The following is a 19,885-nucleotide window of genomic DNA, read 5'->3' as shown; positions in this document are numbered from 1 at the left end:
CAGTCCTGAAAATTAGTCAATGCTTTTGGATGTTATATAGTTGTTTCCCTACTGTCCTATTATCTTGGAACACAATCACTTAACTTTTTAAACTTCTCCATAGAAAAGAAGAGAAAAATTAAAAAAAGGAAAAAAACTCCAAAAGAACAACCTCTGGAGTTTGCCATCTTTTACTTGCAAAATTTTATATGAATGATGTCACAGATGCATATACACATTCAAGCAGTGAAAGCAATTTATTGACCATTTTTACCTATCCATTTACAAAATGAATTCCAGCCATCACTTCCTTAATGTGATACACAATGAGGCACAACACAGATGTTATGCATCTCAAGAGCCACCACATTGTAATGAAATCTCTAAGAGTGTTATGATATTCACGTTTTCCTTAATTTCTTCACATTGTCATTTCCTCTCATATGCACACACAAAAAAATATGGTTCAGTTTCTATAACATTCAACAATTATAATAAAATACCACTTTTGAAGTTCTTAAACTTTATTTGTCCTGTAACAGGGTTTAATCTAACACTTGAATCATACATGATTTTTTTATTGACTATTAGCAATCAATTTGGATTAAATGAGATTTTTCAGCAGTGCAGCTCTACAGGACCACCACCACAATACCTTACCTCATTCTGTCCACCTCAGTGATTCCCCTTCTCCTTGTTAGTTAATTCTACCCTGCACTCTTGTTCTGAATGGCCTGACTTTTCATTTCATGTACTTATGCAACTCAAGCACTAATTCTTCACTCTGTTTACTATTTCCGATGTCTTAAGTTCATTTTTTCCATTTGTGAGCTGTCCCTGTTACTCTCACTTATCACTTATTCTACCATCTTTGTCTCATCTCAAATTCTTTCACACCATATCCTTTCCCAGTCAAAAAAATTGTTTTGGAGGGATGAGGGCAACAACTGTCTGAAATTCTTGGAATAGATCTTGTTTCTTGAGGACACATTGCACCATCTGTAGATTCTCTTGAATTTTTGACCTGGAGTCTTCCATCTGAAGAAAATCTCAGAAGGCCCACAAAAACAGGATGATTAATATAAGAATAGTGATTTGAACTTAGAAGATTATAGGATTATAAATGCTATTTTATCTAAATTTAAAATGTGTTGATCTTGTTTTCAAAAGGCAAGTGCTATATGTCATTCGATAAGGAAACGGAAAGTGTTATATTTGTTAGAGCTCCTTTGTTCGTTCCTATGTTCTCTGGTTTCAGGCATATAACTAGATATGATTATAAATGTAGCTTAGGACAAGTAATATAGAAAAATAAGATGGCTATACCAGGTTAGCTCAAAGGTACATCTAACTCAACCTTGTCCCTGATAATAGCCGAAAGCAGACACAGAGAAAAAAGCACGGGACTATAAAATACATAGCAATACTTCCCCTGAATACTTTCTTAGTCTCACTGGATCACAGATTTCTGAGCTGTAAATGCTTTGTGCATATTTAAACACTTTTTCTTATCCATCACCTTCTGAAGATAAAAACTTATGAATCCACACATGATTCGTGATACAAGTTCTACTATTCAGCATGTTCTGTAAAGAACAATTACCTTTTACTTGTTTTCATATGCATGTGAATTATAAAGAGGAGTATACTGATCTCAAATACCAAATTGAATGATTCTTACATTGCTGACTACAGAAATGAGTACTCTCATGTTTTTAGGTAGGTTTGGGTCTAATCACTGGCTTTAAAAGATTTGCCATCATTTTTTCAGTACAGTAAAACAATAGGTCCTATACAGAATCACAAATACAGAGAAAGGCTTTATGGATCCTTTATGGGTCAGTGTCATATTTATTAAAAGAAAATATTGAAAAATTAAAAAGATCAGACAAATATCCTTCATGGATGGTATCCAATGATAAACAATATTAACAATTCATAAGAGTTCTAGATAAAGCACAGAAATACTTCAAGACAAGTAGAATTTCCCTATTTCCAATATATAATAGACATATAATTGCATAATTGATATTTATTTAACAAAATTAATAATTCATTTCTCTTCTTCCATTCTGGTCCTGTTTTCAACAAGCTTACAAGAGCAAACACTTCAAAAAAAAGGAACATAGTCAATATGTGCTGCTTATTGTTTAAGTTGTTATACTCACATTTAAAGGTTCTGAGTTTAGGCAATAACATGGTACTAAGAAATGTCCTAGAAAACCAGCAGTACGAAAACTACTGCCTTAACACCAACTTCCCAGACAGTAAATGACAGGTTAAGTGATTCTATCTAAACTTGGAAAGTATGAGCAAGAATGCTAATTTTTTACTGTAAGTTTTTAGTTAAAAAATAGCTACGGCACTGCAAAGACAGTATTGCCATTGGTAATAAGAATTCTTACTAGCTTTGCAAAGCTTCAGGCTGGGCTGTTAGACTTGCCTTTTTGGGACTCAATCTTCACTTGCTTGGAGCTTTGCTTTAATCAGTTAAGCTGAAAGAGCAATTATCTAATGACCAAGTGGCTCTTACTTAATTAATTTTTATTTTGTTTGGCTTTACATGAGTCTGTGTTATAATATTTTTGAGAATTTCTACATAGAAAGAAACAATTAGTAATGCTGTGGATAATGAGTGATCCATGACCCGATAATAATCATGAAGCATCTAGGAGAATAGAACAGGGGTGATAGCAGAAGCCTGAAGGATGTGGATACTCAATATCATACTGGCCTTAATAAGGATATCAACAGCTCCTCAGTGGACATTACCACTACTAATGAAAACGTAGAAGCTGATCAAAACAGATTTTAGGGATAACAGAAAGAAGAAAGTGCATCCATCATATGCACAGCACATCGTTTATGGTAAAGTCATATATAGTACACAGTTACAGAAAAGTAAAGAAAGAGCAAAGGATAAAGGTTGTTAGAAAACACACAAAAATGGTCCTATGCAGAACCTAGAGCAAGGAGAAAAACTATCACTTTCAAGAATGTGTTTTTCCTGACAAAAAGGAGGAAAACAACCCTCTAATTAACATCTCACTCCCAGAGAGCTGAGAGAATGCCAGCAACTCATCACAACACCCTCAGAACCCATGCTGTAAGCTCTGTCTTGGGGTCTTTGATGAAACCGGGAATGGCTGTGAGAATATCCCTCCTCTGGTGAATTTTCTGCTGGGGTTCATGGCCAATTTGGAGATGGCACAATGATGTCTTTGAAAGAACAATCTAGCAAAGGCTTCAGTGGAGGCTCCCAGACACCCAGCAGGTAGGCTGTGGCTGGTCTGTCTATGGAACTGCTTTCAGCTGGGACTAACTCCAGGCTCCCAGCCCTGTGACTGAGTCACTTATCTCATTTATTCAGACAGTGATCCTGAGCTGTGGGCTGAAGTCCTGGCCTGACCTCAGCCCTGTCTTGACACCAACAACCTGACACAATCACTTGGCTGAATCTGACCTTGATCGTTGTCTGTGAACCTGGCAAATGAGAAACAGATTTAGATTTCATAAGGGTTTGGTCGTTTTGGTTTTGTTGTTTTTTTTTTTAACATATAACATCTGCTAACTGTAGCTTTGTTAATGAGGTTTCTTTCATATTAATTAGAAAATTTGGACTGAGAGTGTTTGTACCACTGTAAATAATTAACAGTAATAGCCACTTGCAATTTGTCCACACAATTGAAGTTTTACTAATTTTTTTTTCATGTATAGAACATTCTCTATTTCTGCCTTTAGTTAGATTTTGAGCAAAACATGTTGTCCTAGAATTGTCAGTTCATTCAAGCACCAGTTGTTCATTAGGAGGCTTTCAGGGGTAACACTTGTGTACATGAGGCTGCTTCTCAACAACTGTCTTTGATAGTGACAAAAACTACACTAATATCTTGAAGTTTTAAGTAAATCTAGTTCCACCTGACCCACCTAATCCACAATCTTTCTTCTATTGTCTTATTTCTGATTTTGTCATGTCTAATGCAAAGAACTTGAGTATTCACTTAAAAAGAAAGTGAATATCCTAAATTATTATTTTTTTTGTTGTTCCCCTTAACTACAAAGAAGACCATGATTTAGAGACTGCATATTAACTTTGCCAATGTTTATACTTTTCAATTTTATAAGTGGCATCTTTTAAAATACTTCTAGAAAAACCCTCATACAAGAATTAATTACCATGGATTCTAAATCTTAAAACAATGCTCATTTTGCCAGATTTCTCCCATTACTACACGGAACTATTGTTACCTTGGTGATGTGCTTATCAAAGCTTTAGTGAAACAAAGCTACATTTAACCATTCATAATGTAATTAAAATAATCATCATTTGTGATGGCATGACACACTTCACCCTCGTCTTGCTGTTAGCAGTCACACTGAAATACATACACAGACGCAGCTAACCCTTAGCTTTAAATTTTCAGGTGATTTTAAGAAAAACATATCTTAGGAAAGAAACTTGGATGAAATGATAATTTTTATTTATAAGGTCTCTGTTTAAGTACGTACTTTGACTTTACCAGTTGCGTACTGGTCGTTGTTTTTCCTTAGTTGATGTAAGGAATTCTTAGTCACTATACTTAGTTACTCACCCTTCTCACTCAGGTGGATTCCATTTCTTCCAATCAATCCTCAATACTCAAGATATGAATGCACCCTAGTCATAAAAAAATACACTTATTCTTCCTTTTAGAATAGTTTTAAAATTGAAGAATTTGTATCTAAAAAGAAATTATGAAATATTATGAAAATTTAAAGCATATAATTATTTTTCATATTTTCACTGCATTTCTGCTTTTTTATTTTAATAGAAATGCAAAGAAAAAAATTTTTTTTCTGCTCAGAGGACACTGATCTACAAATACAATTTTCCTAGCTAAAAAAATGTAGGGAAAATACAGCTAAGATATTCATTATGAGTACATCTCCCCCTGCTGCAAATCAAACTGTAAAATCATTTTTTCTGTAGATGCAAGTTCAACTTAATAAACTGCATGAATTAATAAGGAAATGTAGTAGTGGAATTAACTAGCATCACACATTTAGAAAACAATATTATACTGTTTCAAATGCAAACTGAATATGTTTTTTAGTATTCTTTGCTTTATTGCAAATAATTGTATTCAGAAATAAATATTTTATAACAAAAGAATTTTCAGCCCACTTATTAAAAATGTGATTGCATAGTTTTGTACAAAACATGGTCTTATCATTCCAGTTTCCTGCCAGATACAAATGGAGAAAAGCAGGAGAGGAAAACTTTAAAGCAAAGAGGGATAGCAGTTAAAAACTTCCTGTAACTCCTGTTTTACTTTTCCTGAGTAGTGGATTTTCACATGAAGCATCCCAAGAAAAAACTATATGGGGTAAGAGCTAAACAGCAAAACCTCAGCATTGCAGTTATGATACTTTGGCTTTCATTTATTGATTAGCATGAAAAATGACCGTTTTTCCAGATGACGAAAATATATGAATAAGCTGTGAAGGTAGGCTGTGAAGTCATATCTATTTAGTGAAATCACTGCCACTTGAGTTTAACTATATTTGATAGATGTCATCAGATATTTTTATTACTGTCACCTGTGATATTCTCTCATTTTGGGCCATTTTCCTAACTCCAATTCCAGCTCTGAATTATCTACCCAGCTTTTAACTTCTTCTAAAAGATCATTTTGTATAGCATTCAGTGTCTAAGAATGGTCATAACAGCAGTATCTAAAGATGTTATTTAAAATCCATTTGGCAAGGTGGTATAAAGCAAAAAAGGTAATACCTTTTTCAAGAGCTTAAAAGGGTGGACATCTAAAGGGATGTCATTAGCTCATTCTAAAATAGTTGGTGGATTATTACTTTGTTGCTTGAAATCCTTACAGATGTGTGACCTTTCACAGCTGTAATAACTTTGTACAATCTAACTGATGCTAACCTAAGTCGTCTGTTGCAAATTCTTCAGTCCTTGTGTCATCTGCATAAAATATCCGTTGATTTATTTTGATTATGAAGAGGAAAAACAAACAAACAAACAAACATAAAGAAAACAGAAAAAGCTCTATTTAAAATAATATCTTTTTTTCTCTTTGTCAGACTTAACAATATTGCATAAGGGCATACTTCCTCTGGAAGCACGTTATAGCAAAGTGTTTCCCTGGTGATGTGTATACTACAGCAGTATCAATGAAAGTACTAGAAACATTATGTCTTATCTAACAAATAAATATAAACTATAGAAACTGAAAATCCCTTTTAGTGCTGGGATATATACACATATATAAAAACATACAATGTATATCTATATATATATTAAACAGTCATTATAAATTGTTCTCTAAACATGTTATCACACTTAGCAGTGGAATTTGAGTGGGACTACTTCAGCACACAGAATGAAAAAATGTAAAAGAACTTGACAGTTTAAGGGCTATATGCTAGAAGAAGGCTATAAAACTACAGAGAGCTTTACTTATAATGCTGAATTTATTGCTGTGCAATGTTTGTATTTAGCATGAAGCATTGGCTGAACTATATAGTCTTCAGCAGAGATCTTCAGGATAAAAGAAAAAGTTTAAAACCCACATAAAAAAAAGATGCTCCTGTCTTGCAATCATATTGTATAATCTGGGAAAAAATAAAGAAGAGTTAAGATCTAGCCCTATTAAGATCTAGCTCGGAAAAAGGAAGCCAAAAGGCTTCAGCTGAAGTTTCCTAGAATGTATAAATACAATTTTCATATCTCCATTTCAGTGGTCCAGGAGATCCAAGGAGACTTTGGGGCTCCTAGGTAAACTTAAGATCTTTATGTAACACTGCGTGTGTTGGAAATTATAGTCTCTCATGATTTATTTTCCTTGCAGCAGCATTTAGAGGCTTATGTGGAGATGAGATGCACTGTAATTATTACTATCCAATTATATAGAAAAAGGGAGCCTGAATTAAAGAAATAAATATAAATACATGTAGGTCTGACAAATGAAAAATTTATTATATCCATGATACAAATGAGGAGCTTAGCCAGAGATGATAAAGAAGGAACTTGAGATCTTGAAGAATATGCATAATAGAACTAGAAAGATAATCCAATATTTTCTTAATATCAGTTATAGCTAATTTACACAACTTTTGTGAGACAACTATTAAGCTACATATTTGAGACATTTTGTGTTGTGTCTGTGTTACTGAAATGTGAAGAACTTTTATGATATTACATAGATTACTGAATACTGCTTTATACCAGCATGTATTGTTATTTGATTTTGAGTCTTTACCCTCTTTGCATAACAAAATTAAAAGACAGCAACCTTCTCATTAACCTCAAAATTTACAGCTTCCAGCAAGATTCACCTTTATCTATTTAATTAAGAATATTTAATTATTTAATTATTTTAAGCTGGAAATATTTTCAAGAAAAAATTCTGAAATACAGAATAAATAGTTTTCTTTTAGGGTTTACTAGTCTGGAATACTAATGCTTGGATTTTGTAACTGTCAAATTTTAAAAAGAATTTTATTTTGACTCACTGCAAGTTCATGAGTTGATCATAGATGAAAGGTATTGCTTTGGGTTTGCTTATGTATGTTTCAAATTGAACAGTTAAGTATGTATTTTTGCTTACATGGGAAAGCGCAAATAACATTTGTTTTTAATCACGTAATTGTGCTGTCATTTGCTTTCATGTATTTAAATAATGATTACATCATTATTCATGTCATGGACAGATTCAGAGTGAAGCAAATATGCATGAAAATCTCAGCAACATGTTTTGAATTACTGCTTTTAGGAAGAGTACATTTTGTTTTATTTGGTCATGTGTAAAAAATGTGTGGTTGGGTAGGCTTACTGATTATGTTGAATTTACAGGAACATGTTTGCCTCCAATTCTCCTCTAATGAGCAAGGAACTGGACTTTCTGCTACACTCCAGACTCTGGCCAGTAGGAAGAAAACAATTTCTATACTTAAGCAACAGACTTTCAAATATGCAATCTAAGAGTCATTATTAACTGTTTTATTAATTGGTGACCTTTTGGAAGGTTAATGTAGTCCAGCATGAGTTGACTTTACCACAAGCCATTGTTTCCTTTTAAAACAGCACGAGATCTTGAGAAAAACCTCTCAGAACTCTCTATGGGGACTTAATAAACATCAGTCACCATGGTGCAGAAACAGGGAGGAAAAAAGGTACTTTAAATTTCTTCTGTTTCATGTTGCTCTATTCAACCTTTTCTAATTAATTAGTTCCTTTAAGCAGTTTATCTGATCCTGAGCTCACTGACTATCACATTACTATTATAGAAGCTTTTATTAAAAAAAAAATAAATCCTGAAAACTCACCTCAGCAAGTATCAGAACTCCTTAAGTGATACAAGGTTGTATTTCACAAATATAAAACTAGCAAATAGGACCATCTGCTTTGCATTTTAGTACTAAGAGATCAATAAGAACTGATGAGCAAACAAAACCCTTTGGGTGGACCTGCATCTCTGAATCCAGTGTCTTTATTCTGTGTTTATATGTCCAAGTCTTCCCTGGATTGGACGTACAAACAACCATCCCTTGTTGAACTGTAGTTAAGTTCACATATGTGAAACTGAGATGTACATTAAGACAAAAAGAAATCTTCTTTCTTGCTAAATAAATACAAACAATTTATTTGGTGCACTGAATTTCCACTATTTGGCAGAGTTAGAAAGCAAATGCAACCTCCAGTTGCATGTTAAAGATGAATAAGTGCCCCACAATACAAATAAGGCTTGTTCCATAGTCAATTAAACAATTGATTTCACTGGCAAATAGGAGTGTGTGAAAATAGTAGTAGCGGTCAAGATTCATGTTTTCACCATGTAAATCATAAACATAATACTGTGCCTTCATTAACTTAATGGTTAATATAGAAGTACGAAAAGAGGCATTTATTCATAGTTTGTAGTTGGGCTTTGTTTTATTAGACATTTGTTTAAGTTTTTATTAGGATTTAAATCTACATATTATATTTCTTATTAGATGCAAGAGACCATGCAAAGATTCTGAAATTAATCTAGTTATTTATATCTATGCTGGCTGAACCTTCAGTCTATTCCTTTATCAGTCTACATCCATCTTCCTCTAGCTTATTTCCCATCTTATGAAATTGGTAGCTATTTTTACACTTTATCTAACTGAGTAGCAAGAAAGGATTTTTCTAAATAGTTGATACTTCTTTGTCTCTTTTTAATAATTGTGAATACTTTCTTCTGTAAAGAATAGTTTACCTTGCGCTATTCTGCAGGGGAAAAAAAAATTTAAATATTGTACTTCTTTGAAAACTGCTTCATAAAAGAGTGGCAAAAACTTTTCAGTGTTTGAGATATGATAAGAACAATTAATTGTCCTAAGATGAATCTTATCACTGCTGAAAGGAGGCAAAGTTCAAGACATTTCAGTTGCTTCTACATAGGGTTAACTGCTTTAAGTAAGAATTGAAATCAGTAAGTACATACCTCTAACTCAATAGAATTTTCTAATGGGTTAAAATTACATGATGGATAGAGAATATTTATTAGCTTTAAATGAAAATTTATTTCAGTAAGAAAATGTCATTTCTGAATCGTGACCATATGTGAACTTGTAACAGTGCCAAGTATAAGTCTGTTCACTTATATATGTGCAATGTATTACAAGGGATATAGAAAACAAAAGGACCTTAAAAAACACACTGTGATGTCTAAAGTAAAATTTAGGTAGTTTTTTTTTTTTATTAGAGATTTAAGGGATAAAAACGTCACATAATCTCTATTTAACTACTTAGGCTTCTATAAGATTAAACTTTTAGAAGATATACCAAAATAAAATATCTACTCCCAAAAGCAATTTTTTTCCCCACAGGACTAAACCGAACATTTCAGCAATAATTTCATGCATTTGGCATTTAATTTGGGTCCACAAGCTAAGTATCAACTTTTTCATGCCAACTTCATAGGGAAATTTCAAACTACCGCTCAATCTGAGCTTATCCTGGCTAAACTAAGGATATTAACAGCACCTGTATTTGCAAAAGAATCTAAATGGCATTATCTTGTTTAACAAAGTTATTTTTCACTACTAGAAATTTTTGCAAGCCACAGCAACTGTCACCATAAGTGGCTGCACACAAGGTAGGTGTACATGTTCATCTGGAGTCAGTTGTACCTATGTGACATTTCAGTAGGTCAGGTGTTAATCAGCTGTGGCAGAAATGCTCTGCATGGGTTGACAGAACCCTTGAGCCTATATTTGCATATCCTGATGAACTATAAGACATGTGGTCTGTTTGGGACCGTGACACATGTGTACAAGCATGATCTATCCTGGCTAAGACACAAAAGAGGAATCGGAGCTGTATGACACTGTGCTGCTGTTTCAGAGTGTTCTGGCTAAAAGAATAATCATATATTACTTGCAAACCTGACAATAACTTTATCTGAACCTAGGAATGTGAGGAGCTTGATACTTGGATCTCTTTCAAAACTGTCAAATTCACATTTGATCATTAAACTTTCCAGTTGTTTTTTCTTGTAGTTACAAACCTCATGCTTTATTAAGGGCGGTTTTTGTTTTGAGTTTTTGGATTTTGGTTTTTGGGGGTTTTTTTGTTTGTTTGTTTTCCCCAAATAAAAGCCACTGAAACAAAAGAGTTCCTTTACATGAATCTTTCCTTTATTCTACCATAAGTTAAAACAGTGTAAATAAAGCAGAATAGAAAACCAAGCTTGTTTCGAGTGATGAAAGCAATTAAAACTATAACTTCATCTATTTTGTCACCTAACCAGCGATTTTGTCAAATCCTCTTCCCTCCCCTTCCCCAAGTCTTTCTGTATTTCAGCAGTATTCATCCTAGGCAAGAAACAGCAGCATCAATGCTATTCTGCAACCAAATTCTAGCTAATCAGATGGTAAGAATACCTGTGCTTTAGGATGGACAGCTGATACTAAAAGAAGTATGCAAACAGGTTTCTGCCCTCTCTCAGGGGATGCCTCATATGGGTCTCTATATGTAAGTTGTAATTTTCTTCCAGCTTTTATTGTAATTTTATTTGTAATTAGTTGAAATTAACCAATGGATGCAGAAAATTATTAAAACTAGACAGCCAGATGGATTAAATAAAACACTTTAGTAAACAGGCTAAGAAAATGCCTTACACAGGACATCACATCCCTGTGAAGATGGAAATTATTTTTACAGGTGATATGCATAAAAATAACAATTTTTTGAGGACATGGCAAAACTGTGAAAGATGCCTAAGCATATTGGCAGCAGCAGGTGACATTATAATAAAGATTAAAGCCGTATCTGGTTTTACAAAAAAAGTGAATTGTGAAATATTTTTTCACTGCTGTCATTATTGTTGTTTTGAAATGCAAATACATCATGATTCATTACAGTAGTCTTTAGAATTAGGACTTTATTCAGCTGAAAATAATGTTTGAATTACTATAGTAGGTTTAATCATTTACAGTTGCTATATGGCTGTATTTGTTGAATATTTAATACAAGTTTCCAGAAAAATAAAAGCTCTAGACTGACTTAATTGCATTTGCTACAGTGAAAAGAGTAACTTACTACAAAGTATAACTTTTGGATGATTTACAAGTTAAAAATTGCTCTACTTCTCCATCAGAGAGGACTCTGCTTTTCATTTCGGTCGCTGCAGGAGAACAGTTACCCTTGCGAGGGGATGGGGGAGGAGAAAAATGTTCTCCAGAAGGAAAAATCCACTGAAAAAATAAAGGTGGGGTCATTCTATATATCCCCACACACAGATTGCTTAGTCTATTGTGCTCTTCATGTTATACTTCACTTTCTGTGCTCAGCCTGTGGGTGTTCATGGCGGCACTGGCGGTGCACGCTTCCGCCACCAATCAGACATTGGAATGGGCTGTCCAGGGAAGTGGTGGATTCACCGTCCCTGGAGGTTTTTAAGATGAGATTGGATATGGCACTTAGTGCCATGGTCTAGTAACCACGGTGGTGTTCGATCAAGGGTTGGACTTGATGATTCTGATTCACTTTCCTTATTAACATGACTCTGCCATTTCAGTTGTATGTATATTTTCAACATTTGCAAACTAACCTGCGATACTAAATTTTGGGAATTATGTTCTATGATTCCACTTCAGAAACTGAAGTACGTTTATGGGAGAAGAAGTTTCACAAGACAAGACAATGGACAACATCTGATAGATTTTTCTTATGCAGAAACACGTAGTTCTAAAACGAAACTAATGAAATTACTTTGGAACTTCCATTTATAAATTGCTCTTGCTAGTACGATATGTAATTTTAAGAAGTGTTAAAGCTAAAAAGAACGTTGTATATGAACTATGTAGGGTATTTTTTCCAACTTCTCAGAAGTTGGATAATAAACTGTTTCTTTAGTTTGAGCAGAAGGAATGTGATTTCATCCCCATTTTTGACTCCTCTTATGGTCTTTCACAGAACAGTTATGCACTAGAAACTAGAATTTTGCCCAAGATTTATAAAATGTTTTGCTTACATACTCCAGATCAATAAATGCAAAAATATAAACCATAATATATAGCTTGAGCCAAGAAGCATTTTAGGTTGCTTGCTTTGCTAAGTGCAAGGTTATCTCTCATGGTGCATTGACAGCAATAAGTATGGCTGTCACCTAAGCAATTGCTATTCGATACAAATGTGTGTAACTGTGGTTCTTTGTTGTCTGTCCTGTCAATAGATCAGGATAGAGATATAATGTTAGTTTTTTGTAATGAATTAGTATGAGCCATGTATATGCCCTACAGGGACTTATTTTCCTTGCTTATTTCTAAAATATATTTTTTTTTCCTTATGGTTAAATAATAATTCAGAACCTTTTAATTTAAAATAGATTATCAAAATGCTTAGGACCAAAACCAAAGAATAATGAATAATTTTTTAAAGAAAACCAAGAAAAATCTATATCAGCTAAGAAATACCAAGTACAAGAGACTTGAAGGCTTTTTATTTTGCTTTGGTTTTGACTATTTTTTGATACATCTCTAGAAGATATCAAAACTGTGGAGAAAATACTATCACAAGCCTAGGAATTATCTGCAGAAAATTCTACAGGAGGAAATTGAGTCAGTGAAAGAGGCACAAATCGTTTTTCTGAAGTGTTTAGTTTTTTGGAATCTTTTTTCCAGTATTTGAATTCATAATTTAAATTTCAGTAATTGGCAATAAATTGGATTAAACTCCCCAAGGTGGGACTGTATAGCTGTAATATTGATTGGAAAACTGCTAGAATCACGAGTATATTTCTTAATGGTGTCACAGTATCATAATATTTTCTTAGGAACTTCATAAAACTAAATATTTGATTAGTATCTATTTTTACTTTCTGAAATAGGTATCCGCTGGTTTTGTTATTGTGATCATAAATATTCTTTTTGATTCATAAGTATTGTATTCTATTCTATTTCACTTAGCATAGCCAAAGCCTAAAATAGTACCAATCTTCAGAAATCCCCAAACCTTGGGAAAAACTGCATAGTAATTTTAATACATGGAGGTGCCATTCTAACCTTATTTAATTTGACTTAGTTTCTTTTTGTCTGCCTGCAGACACTGCACACTGCTTTCAAAGCTTAACAAATCACTTGCCATAAATCAGAAATGTTTACATTTTCTATTATATATTCACCCATGGAACTTATCCATTAATTTTAAAAAATCATCTTAATTAAAAAATATTATTTTTTCATGTCCCATTGCCAGTTGCACAGAAGTATTATGATAGTCACAGGTTATTTGTGGCACAACTGGAATGCAAAAAATACCATGTGAAAGTGCAAATCATATCCTGAATTACGGATTTGAATTTCAGTTTGCATTGCAATTTAAAGTATGGATTATGCAAAAGATTATTCATATAACAATATGCTATGTTATATTACTTACCTACAAGGTATGTGGGAAAAAAAAAGGAAGCACCTTTGTTAGAAACTACATTTTTGAAAAGACTTTTTTTAAGTAGTTTTTGGGAGAAAATGAACAAACATATATGCCTCACAATTAAAACACAGCAATATTATTTATGGAAGAGATATACTGTAGATTACTGTGTGGGAAAAGAAGAATTTGGAGTTAAATCAACTTTTGTAAAGATATCTTAATAACACTTTGTGGTAAATAATTAGGAAAAAGCAACAAATGGATCCATCTAAAAAATAGGAGTAACTTGTTAAATAAATTTCTAAGCATCAGACAAATGATTTTTATAGAGTATTATTTGGGAATAACTACAGAATAAGTAACTGAAATGGAACGCTATACAATGGATGTCAGAGCATTTCTTTTAACAAAAAAATACAAAGAAAAATAAAAAGATGAATCAGTAATCAGACTGAACAAAAGAAAAAGAAAGAAAGGGTATCAGACCATTCCAGTTTCAAAGTTGGCCATATTTTGTTTGTATCAAGCAATTTAGTGGTCTCACTGGTATGAAACGAATATGGCAGAGTTAGAATAGGCACACAGAAGGTCAAAAAAGGATAATTAAACAAAGGAATAGATAGGCTTTTGTGCAGGATGTGATTAGGTGGAATAGCTCTAAAAAGACCAGAAAAGACAAACCAGGAGGAAGAAAAGGGCTATAAACCCAGGAGCTATGCAAAGAACAAGGATAAAAAAATTATTACTAATCATCTCTCCAAGTACAAGAATAAGACAACAATTGAGCTGACCATATTTTCCAAACAGGGAAAACTAATGACACAATATAAAGTTAAACCACAAAAGTCCTCTCACAGAATATTGCTAAAAACTGGGATGGGTTAAAACTTGGACTTATATAAAACAAATAACTCTCAATAGATTTATATTCATTATTACCATTTAATGAAGACACTGGTTCTGGTTTGTAAGTTTCTGAAATACACTCTACTGGAGACAGGGAAAACATATTGAATAATTATTGCTAGAAATTCGTACTGTCTTCACTCCTTTTTTCCTGAGCATCCCCAATATTAAATATCATCAGGTCTCTTATTTAATTAGGCCTTGAGTTTGTTCTAGTAGATTAATTTTTTGTTATATATATATATATAAATCTATCTTTTCCAAATCTTTACACACCACCTGATACAAATTTACTTTTTATTGTAGTTTGTTATGCTTTTCTGAAACAGATTTTTCTCAATATTTTAATAGCATTCTAAAGTTCATATGATAGAATAGAAGTATTTCAGTCAGAAGGGACCTACAATGATCACCTAGTCCAACTCCCTGATCAAACTGTAAAAAAACCATTTCATGCAACACAGGTGAATGAGTTTGCCTAACATAACTCTCTCTGTAAAATGAGGAATTTCTGTGAGTTTGTAGAAGAGTATTCTTTTTGTGGAGGAACAAAGTGCAGAACTACATCCACTTCTCTTTTCCCTTATAGTTACAGAAAAGAACATATTTAGGCATATGTCCTTCAGGTCTCAGTGGAGATGGCCTTTGTCTCTAGTGTACATTAAAAGGAAAATTTAAAAGATTCCTCACCCTACGCAGGAAATAATTTTTTATTTTCAGTAACTGTCTGTTTTCCCTTTTTGTTTGAAATATACAATTGCTTGGTTGTGCAAAGCATAATGTATTTTGTCTTGGCTTCCCGCCAAGTCTCTGAAACTTGACAACAAGGCCTGCTTCCCAGAGAGGGAAGAAAAAGCGAACCACGGGAAAAAAACTGAAAGAAGTTTGAATGAAACGGGATTCTATCAAAAAGGTATATATTTACAATTATACATATATATATATATATATACAATTTGAATATATTATCCACAACAGGAAGCTCCCGGAAGGAGGGAAAAAAGGGAGAAGGGAGGGGGAAACAGGGATAAAAAGAAGCCTAAAAACAAATATCTCCTAAATATACCCGTTAATAGAGAGCTAGTCAATAAATATAAAAACAAATTAAATACTTTCCTGATCGGGACAGCAGAGCTGTGCAAGGCAGCAGCCAACTCCCCCCATGCCTCCCGGAGAGACCGGAGATAACGGCAGGTCTGAGTAGCAGGCCCTGGCCTATATAAGCAAAGCCCGTCTACGGAGACACCTGTCGCCTTCAGCCACCGGAAGAGAGAAGAGAGCGACTCTCTTATATGTGCCTTTTTATATGTTGTGTTACGGAAAGGAATAGCATGGAATACTTCCTAAGTCATTACCCTAGTTCCTTCCTGGTTACAAGCTGGTCTCCAGGAAGGCCTAGAGTGAAACCATCACAGTTAACACTCACAGAGAACAAAATAAATGGTTATTATCAGTAGATAAGTTGATTATTTTGCTTTTCCCTCCAGCTATCTAGATGCTGATGTCTGGTTTATATTTATTTATATTTACATTTGTATTTGTGGCTGCATGTGCCATTGTCCCATCAGAGGTAATACACCCAAACTGTGAACATGCTTTTGAATAGGGTGATGCAATGTGAAATGTAATGATCCAGAAGTACTTCACTGTGAACATTTTCCTGCCTTTTAAAAGTTCCTATTTAGAGAGGTGTGAACATTTCAAAATAAAAATTACCCCGTGACCCACAGTATTTAGGTGAATTTCTTCTTATATGCTTGTGTTCCATTCAGTTAATTGTTTTCAGCTAACACGAGCAAGATCAAGTTACTTTACTATTCCCCAAAATAAAATGTCTGCACGTAAAGAGAAAACTTGCATTGTGGACGAAAAGTCTGTTAAATTTCAGTAGAGTTACAAAGCTCAGCAGAAACTATTCACTGAGTTTGCAGAAAGAGGAAAACATTCATGCAGTCATAAGTTTCTAAAGTAAAAAATTCTCCTTGAATATTGAGAACCAAGCCTGCAAAAACAAACAAGCAGGTTGCTAAACTTGTAACTGTTTAATAAGTCTGTTAAATCAACTTGTTACTTCAGACAGCTGGTTACGTGGAGTAAGCTTGCATATGTTGATGGTATCACAAATGATTCACACTACTTAAAATCTTCTTTGGAGTATAGTAAAATGATTGAGTCATCTACTACTTTCACTCCTTTTTGAGGCTATATTTATCAAAGTTGTTCAGGTTTAGTAACTGAGAAAGCAGTGTGGTCTAAGATAGTGTCACTGTGATTTGATACTTGGAACCACCTTGCTATCTCATACACTCACTGCCTCTCCTCAGAGATACTGGTTTGTTCTTATCTGACATGCCATACTAGGTGAAGGATAGACTGATAAACTTCATGAAGGACTATTTATCTTACAAGACAGTGCTGCCACAGTACTACCCTGAAGCTTAATAAAACCTTATTGTTCCTCATTTATCCCAGAGTTGCTACCATATCCTCTTTCATACATTATTTATTAGCTTCACAAATTTAGTATTTTCACTGTTCTTTTGCATGATAGACGATCCATTCTCCTGAGCACCTTATAAATTTTTACAGCATACTTTATCTAGTTTGAGTTTGTCTGTCTCAAACATGTAAGACCTCTGGCCAACATTGCAAGCCCCTCTTCACTATAAGTTCTCATCTGAGCAGCTCCAGCTTCTTCAAGTATTCCTTGGTTTTCAAAGCAAGAACAGAAAACTACATGTTTTCCTTCTTTCTTCTGCAAGTGCTGGGCTGGAAAGAAAATATAGCAGAATTGTAAATTACAAACCATATTAAACAATCAAGAAACACAACATATATTTAACAATAAAAAAGTCTTTTTGTTTATTACTTCTATTTTGATTAAGAAGAAAATAATAATGGTCTTATGGAGTGATTTGCTACATAGTTTGCAGGTCAAACATCCAACCAGCAAAAACTAGAAGAAAAAAGAAAATGTAATGCTATCATATCTATCTACCTATGCCTCTGTAGTTGCTAAAATAATAAAATAGACAAATATGAATTACAGGTAGGGTTGCATCTGTATTTGCTTAAGTTGGTAGATGATACCTTTAAACATATACTTACAGTGTAAGATTATTGTTTTCCATATAATATCATGTAGGAAAGGAGCACCTGGTTTATGGTACTATTCTGTGAGGATGTATAGAATTTACCTAATTAAATTTTATGAAAGCATCAGTTTATCAAGTCTTGCTATTATAAATCATGCTGTATGTACTTTAATTTCATTTTAGCTGATAGACCATTTACGTGACCTATAGCTGCTAACAGCTCCTGTATTTCCATTTGTATTTCTACAGTAACACTGTCTGTATCTTTTTTTCAAGATGTGTTGTGATAGTCCTTGACAATACTCTTGGCAGCTATAGCTCCCCATGTGACAGGCACAACATGTTTTGCAGGTCTGACTGACTGATTCCTGTTCACATTTGGGTCTAAACAATTGAGTCACTTATTCAGGAAGGAGGGCTTGTATTTTGCATTTCAGAATGTCTAAATAAACATAATGTGAATGTCTTATGAATGAAACAGTCATGTTTTATTTTTAGGAACTCACCTATTTTATATACTAAATACTGTTTTTTAAAAGTTGACTTATAATATGCCACTATTTTAAGGCTGCAGAAAGTAAAAAATGATAAAAAATAAATATCAGTTATGCTTTCATTTTTTTCATGGGCTTTCAACACAAAAGGAACTTTTGGTTCTAACAGAGTCTTTTGATGTGAATTTTTCCTTAGATTAATTCCAACTTGTTTTTTTCATCCTTTGCAGAGAATATGCTAATAGAATTTACTGAATACAGCTCTTTTTGTAAGTTTCTGCTTTTTTTCCTTTACTGTAAGCTGTAAATCAATAGTAACCGATTCCTGGGGCCAAATATGTTGACAGCAGCTTAATCAACTTGTGTCCATGCTACTTTCAATGTCACCTCTAGCCACAAGGCAGGAAATTCTTTCAGAGCATTTTTCTTTGAACCGTTCCACTATATTTTCTCTTTGTTTATTTTAGAACATAATTCTGGCCCTTTCTCTTGCAAAGTGCTTTTAGTCAGCAATTTTTTGAGAGTGCCTCTTTCCTCCCAGCTCTCCTTGTCTTCGTGAATTTCCTTTATACTTTCCCTCCTAAGAATTTGTACAAGTTCTTTTTGGTAAGATTAGTATGCTTGATATTAATAGACATTTTATGCTTGCAAAAACTGTACTAAGATTGAGGCAAAGTACTTCCTATTTGTGCTATATATTCCCGTGTCAGATATCTGGCTAAATTACACTCTCAATTTCTCAAAATACTAAATGAAGCAAATTTTGTAAAACTATCAATTGGAAATCTTGGAGAAGAAGTAATGAAAGGAGAGAAATAAATAAATAGGAATATTCATTATTTACAAAGATAAACTACTAGTAAGTTCTTCTGTTTGTTAAGTCATATTACTGTTTGAAATTAAAAGTTTAGCAATATATGGTGTATCACTAGGTCATCAACAGCATCTTCAGAACATCTTAAGTTCAAAGCTTGACTGTAACAGGTTGATGATCATAATTACTAAAAATATATTTCCTAAACACAAAAACTTCAGTCAGTCCTCTGAACAACTGGATGTAACAAGGAAAATGCCCCATCAATTCCTCAGGAGAAAGGAATGCTGTCTATAAGAATAATATGAATTGCAAAATAGGAAAGCGATACAATTTGACTGTTTCATAAAGCATTACGCGTATCTCTGCCAACCAAAAGTGAGCCTCACAGTCATTTTGTTAGGTTTCATCCCTAAAACTCAGTAAAAACACATTGTTTTTCTCTCTGACAATTCAACAGGAGTATCTGTCTTAGATTGTAAGCAAGAGCCATTCATGCATCAAATTTACCTTTGAAATTGTTGGTAAAAAAAAAATCCATAATCTGGATAATCATAGCCTTGTTTATTTGTTTGTTTGTTTACCTTCTTTCTTTTTAAAATAAAACTCAAAAAATCTGTTACAGATGAGACAAAGTAAACAGTCTGTAGTGGATGTGGGTTCTGGGTTAGTTTCAGAATTTACAAGGCAG

General features: G+C 33.5%; 1 long non-coding RNA gene across 1 annotated transcript; it reads right to left on the bottom strand.

The window, feature by feature from the left end:
* Window positions 1-2,216: 2,216 nt before the first annotated feature.
* On the bottom strand, window positions 2,217-6,000 carry LOC108492562. The gene is made up of 3 exons (XR_001873155.1): window positions 5,906-6,000; window positions 4,572-4,636; window positions 2,217-3,462 (listed from the first exon to the last, which is right to left on the bottom strand). It is a non-coding gene; the product is annotated as an uncharacterized LOC108492562 (long non-coding RNA).
* Window positions 6,001-19,885: the final 13,885 nt, after the last annotated feature.

Source organism: Lepidothrix coronata, unplaced genomic scaffold (assembly GCF_001604755.1).
Source record: "Lepidothrix coronata isolate B3197 unplaced genomic scaffold, Lepidothrix_coronata-1.0 Scaffold0, whole genome shotgun sequence".
NCBI classification, from domain to species: domain Eukaryota; kingdom Metazoa; phylum Chordata; class Aves; order Passeriformes; family Pipridae; genus Lepidothrix; species Lepidothrix coronata.
Note: the sequence above shows the minus strand (reverse complement) of the source record. Positions and strands in the feature narration are given on the sequence as shown.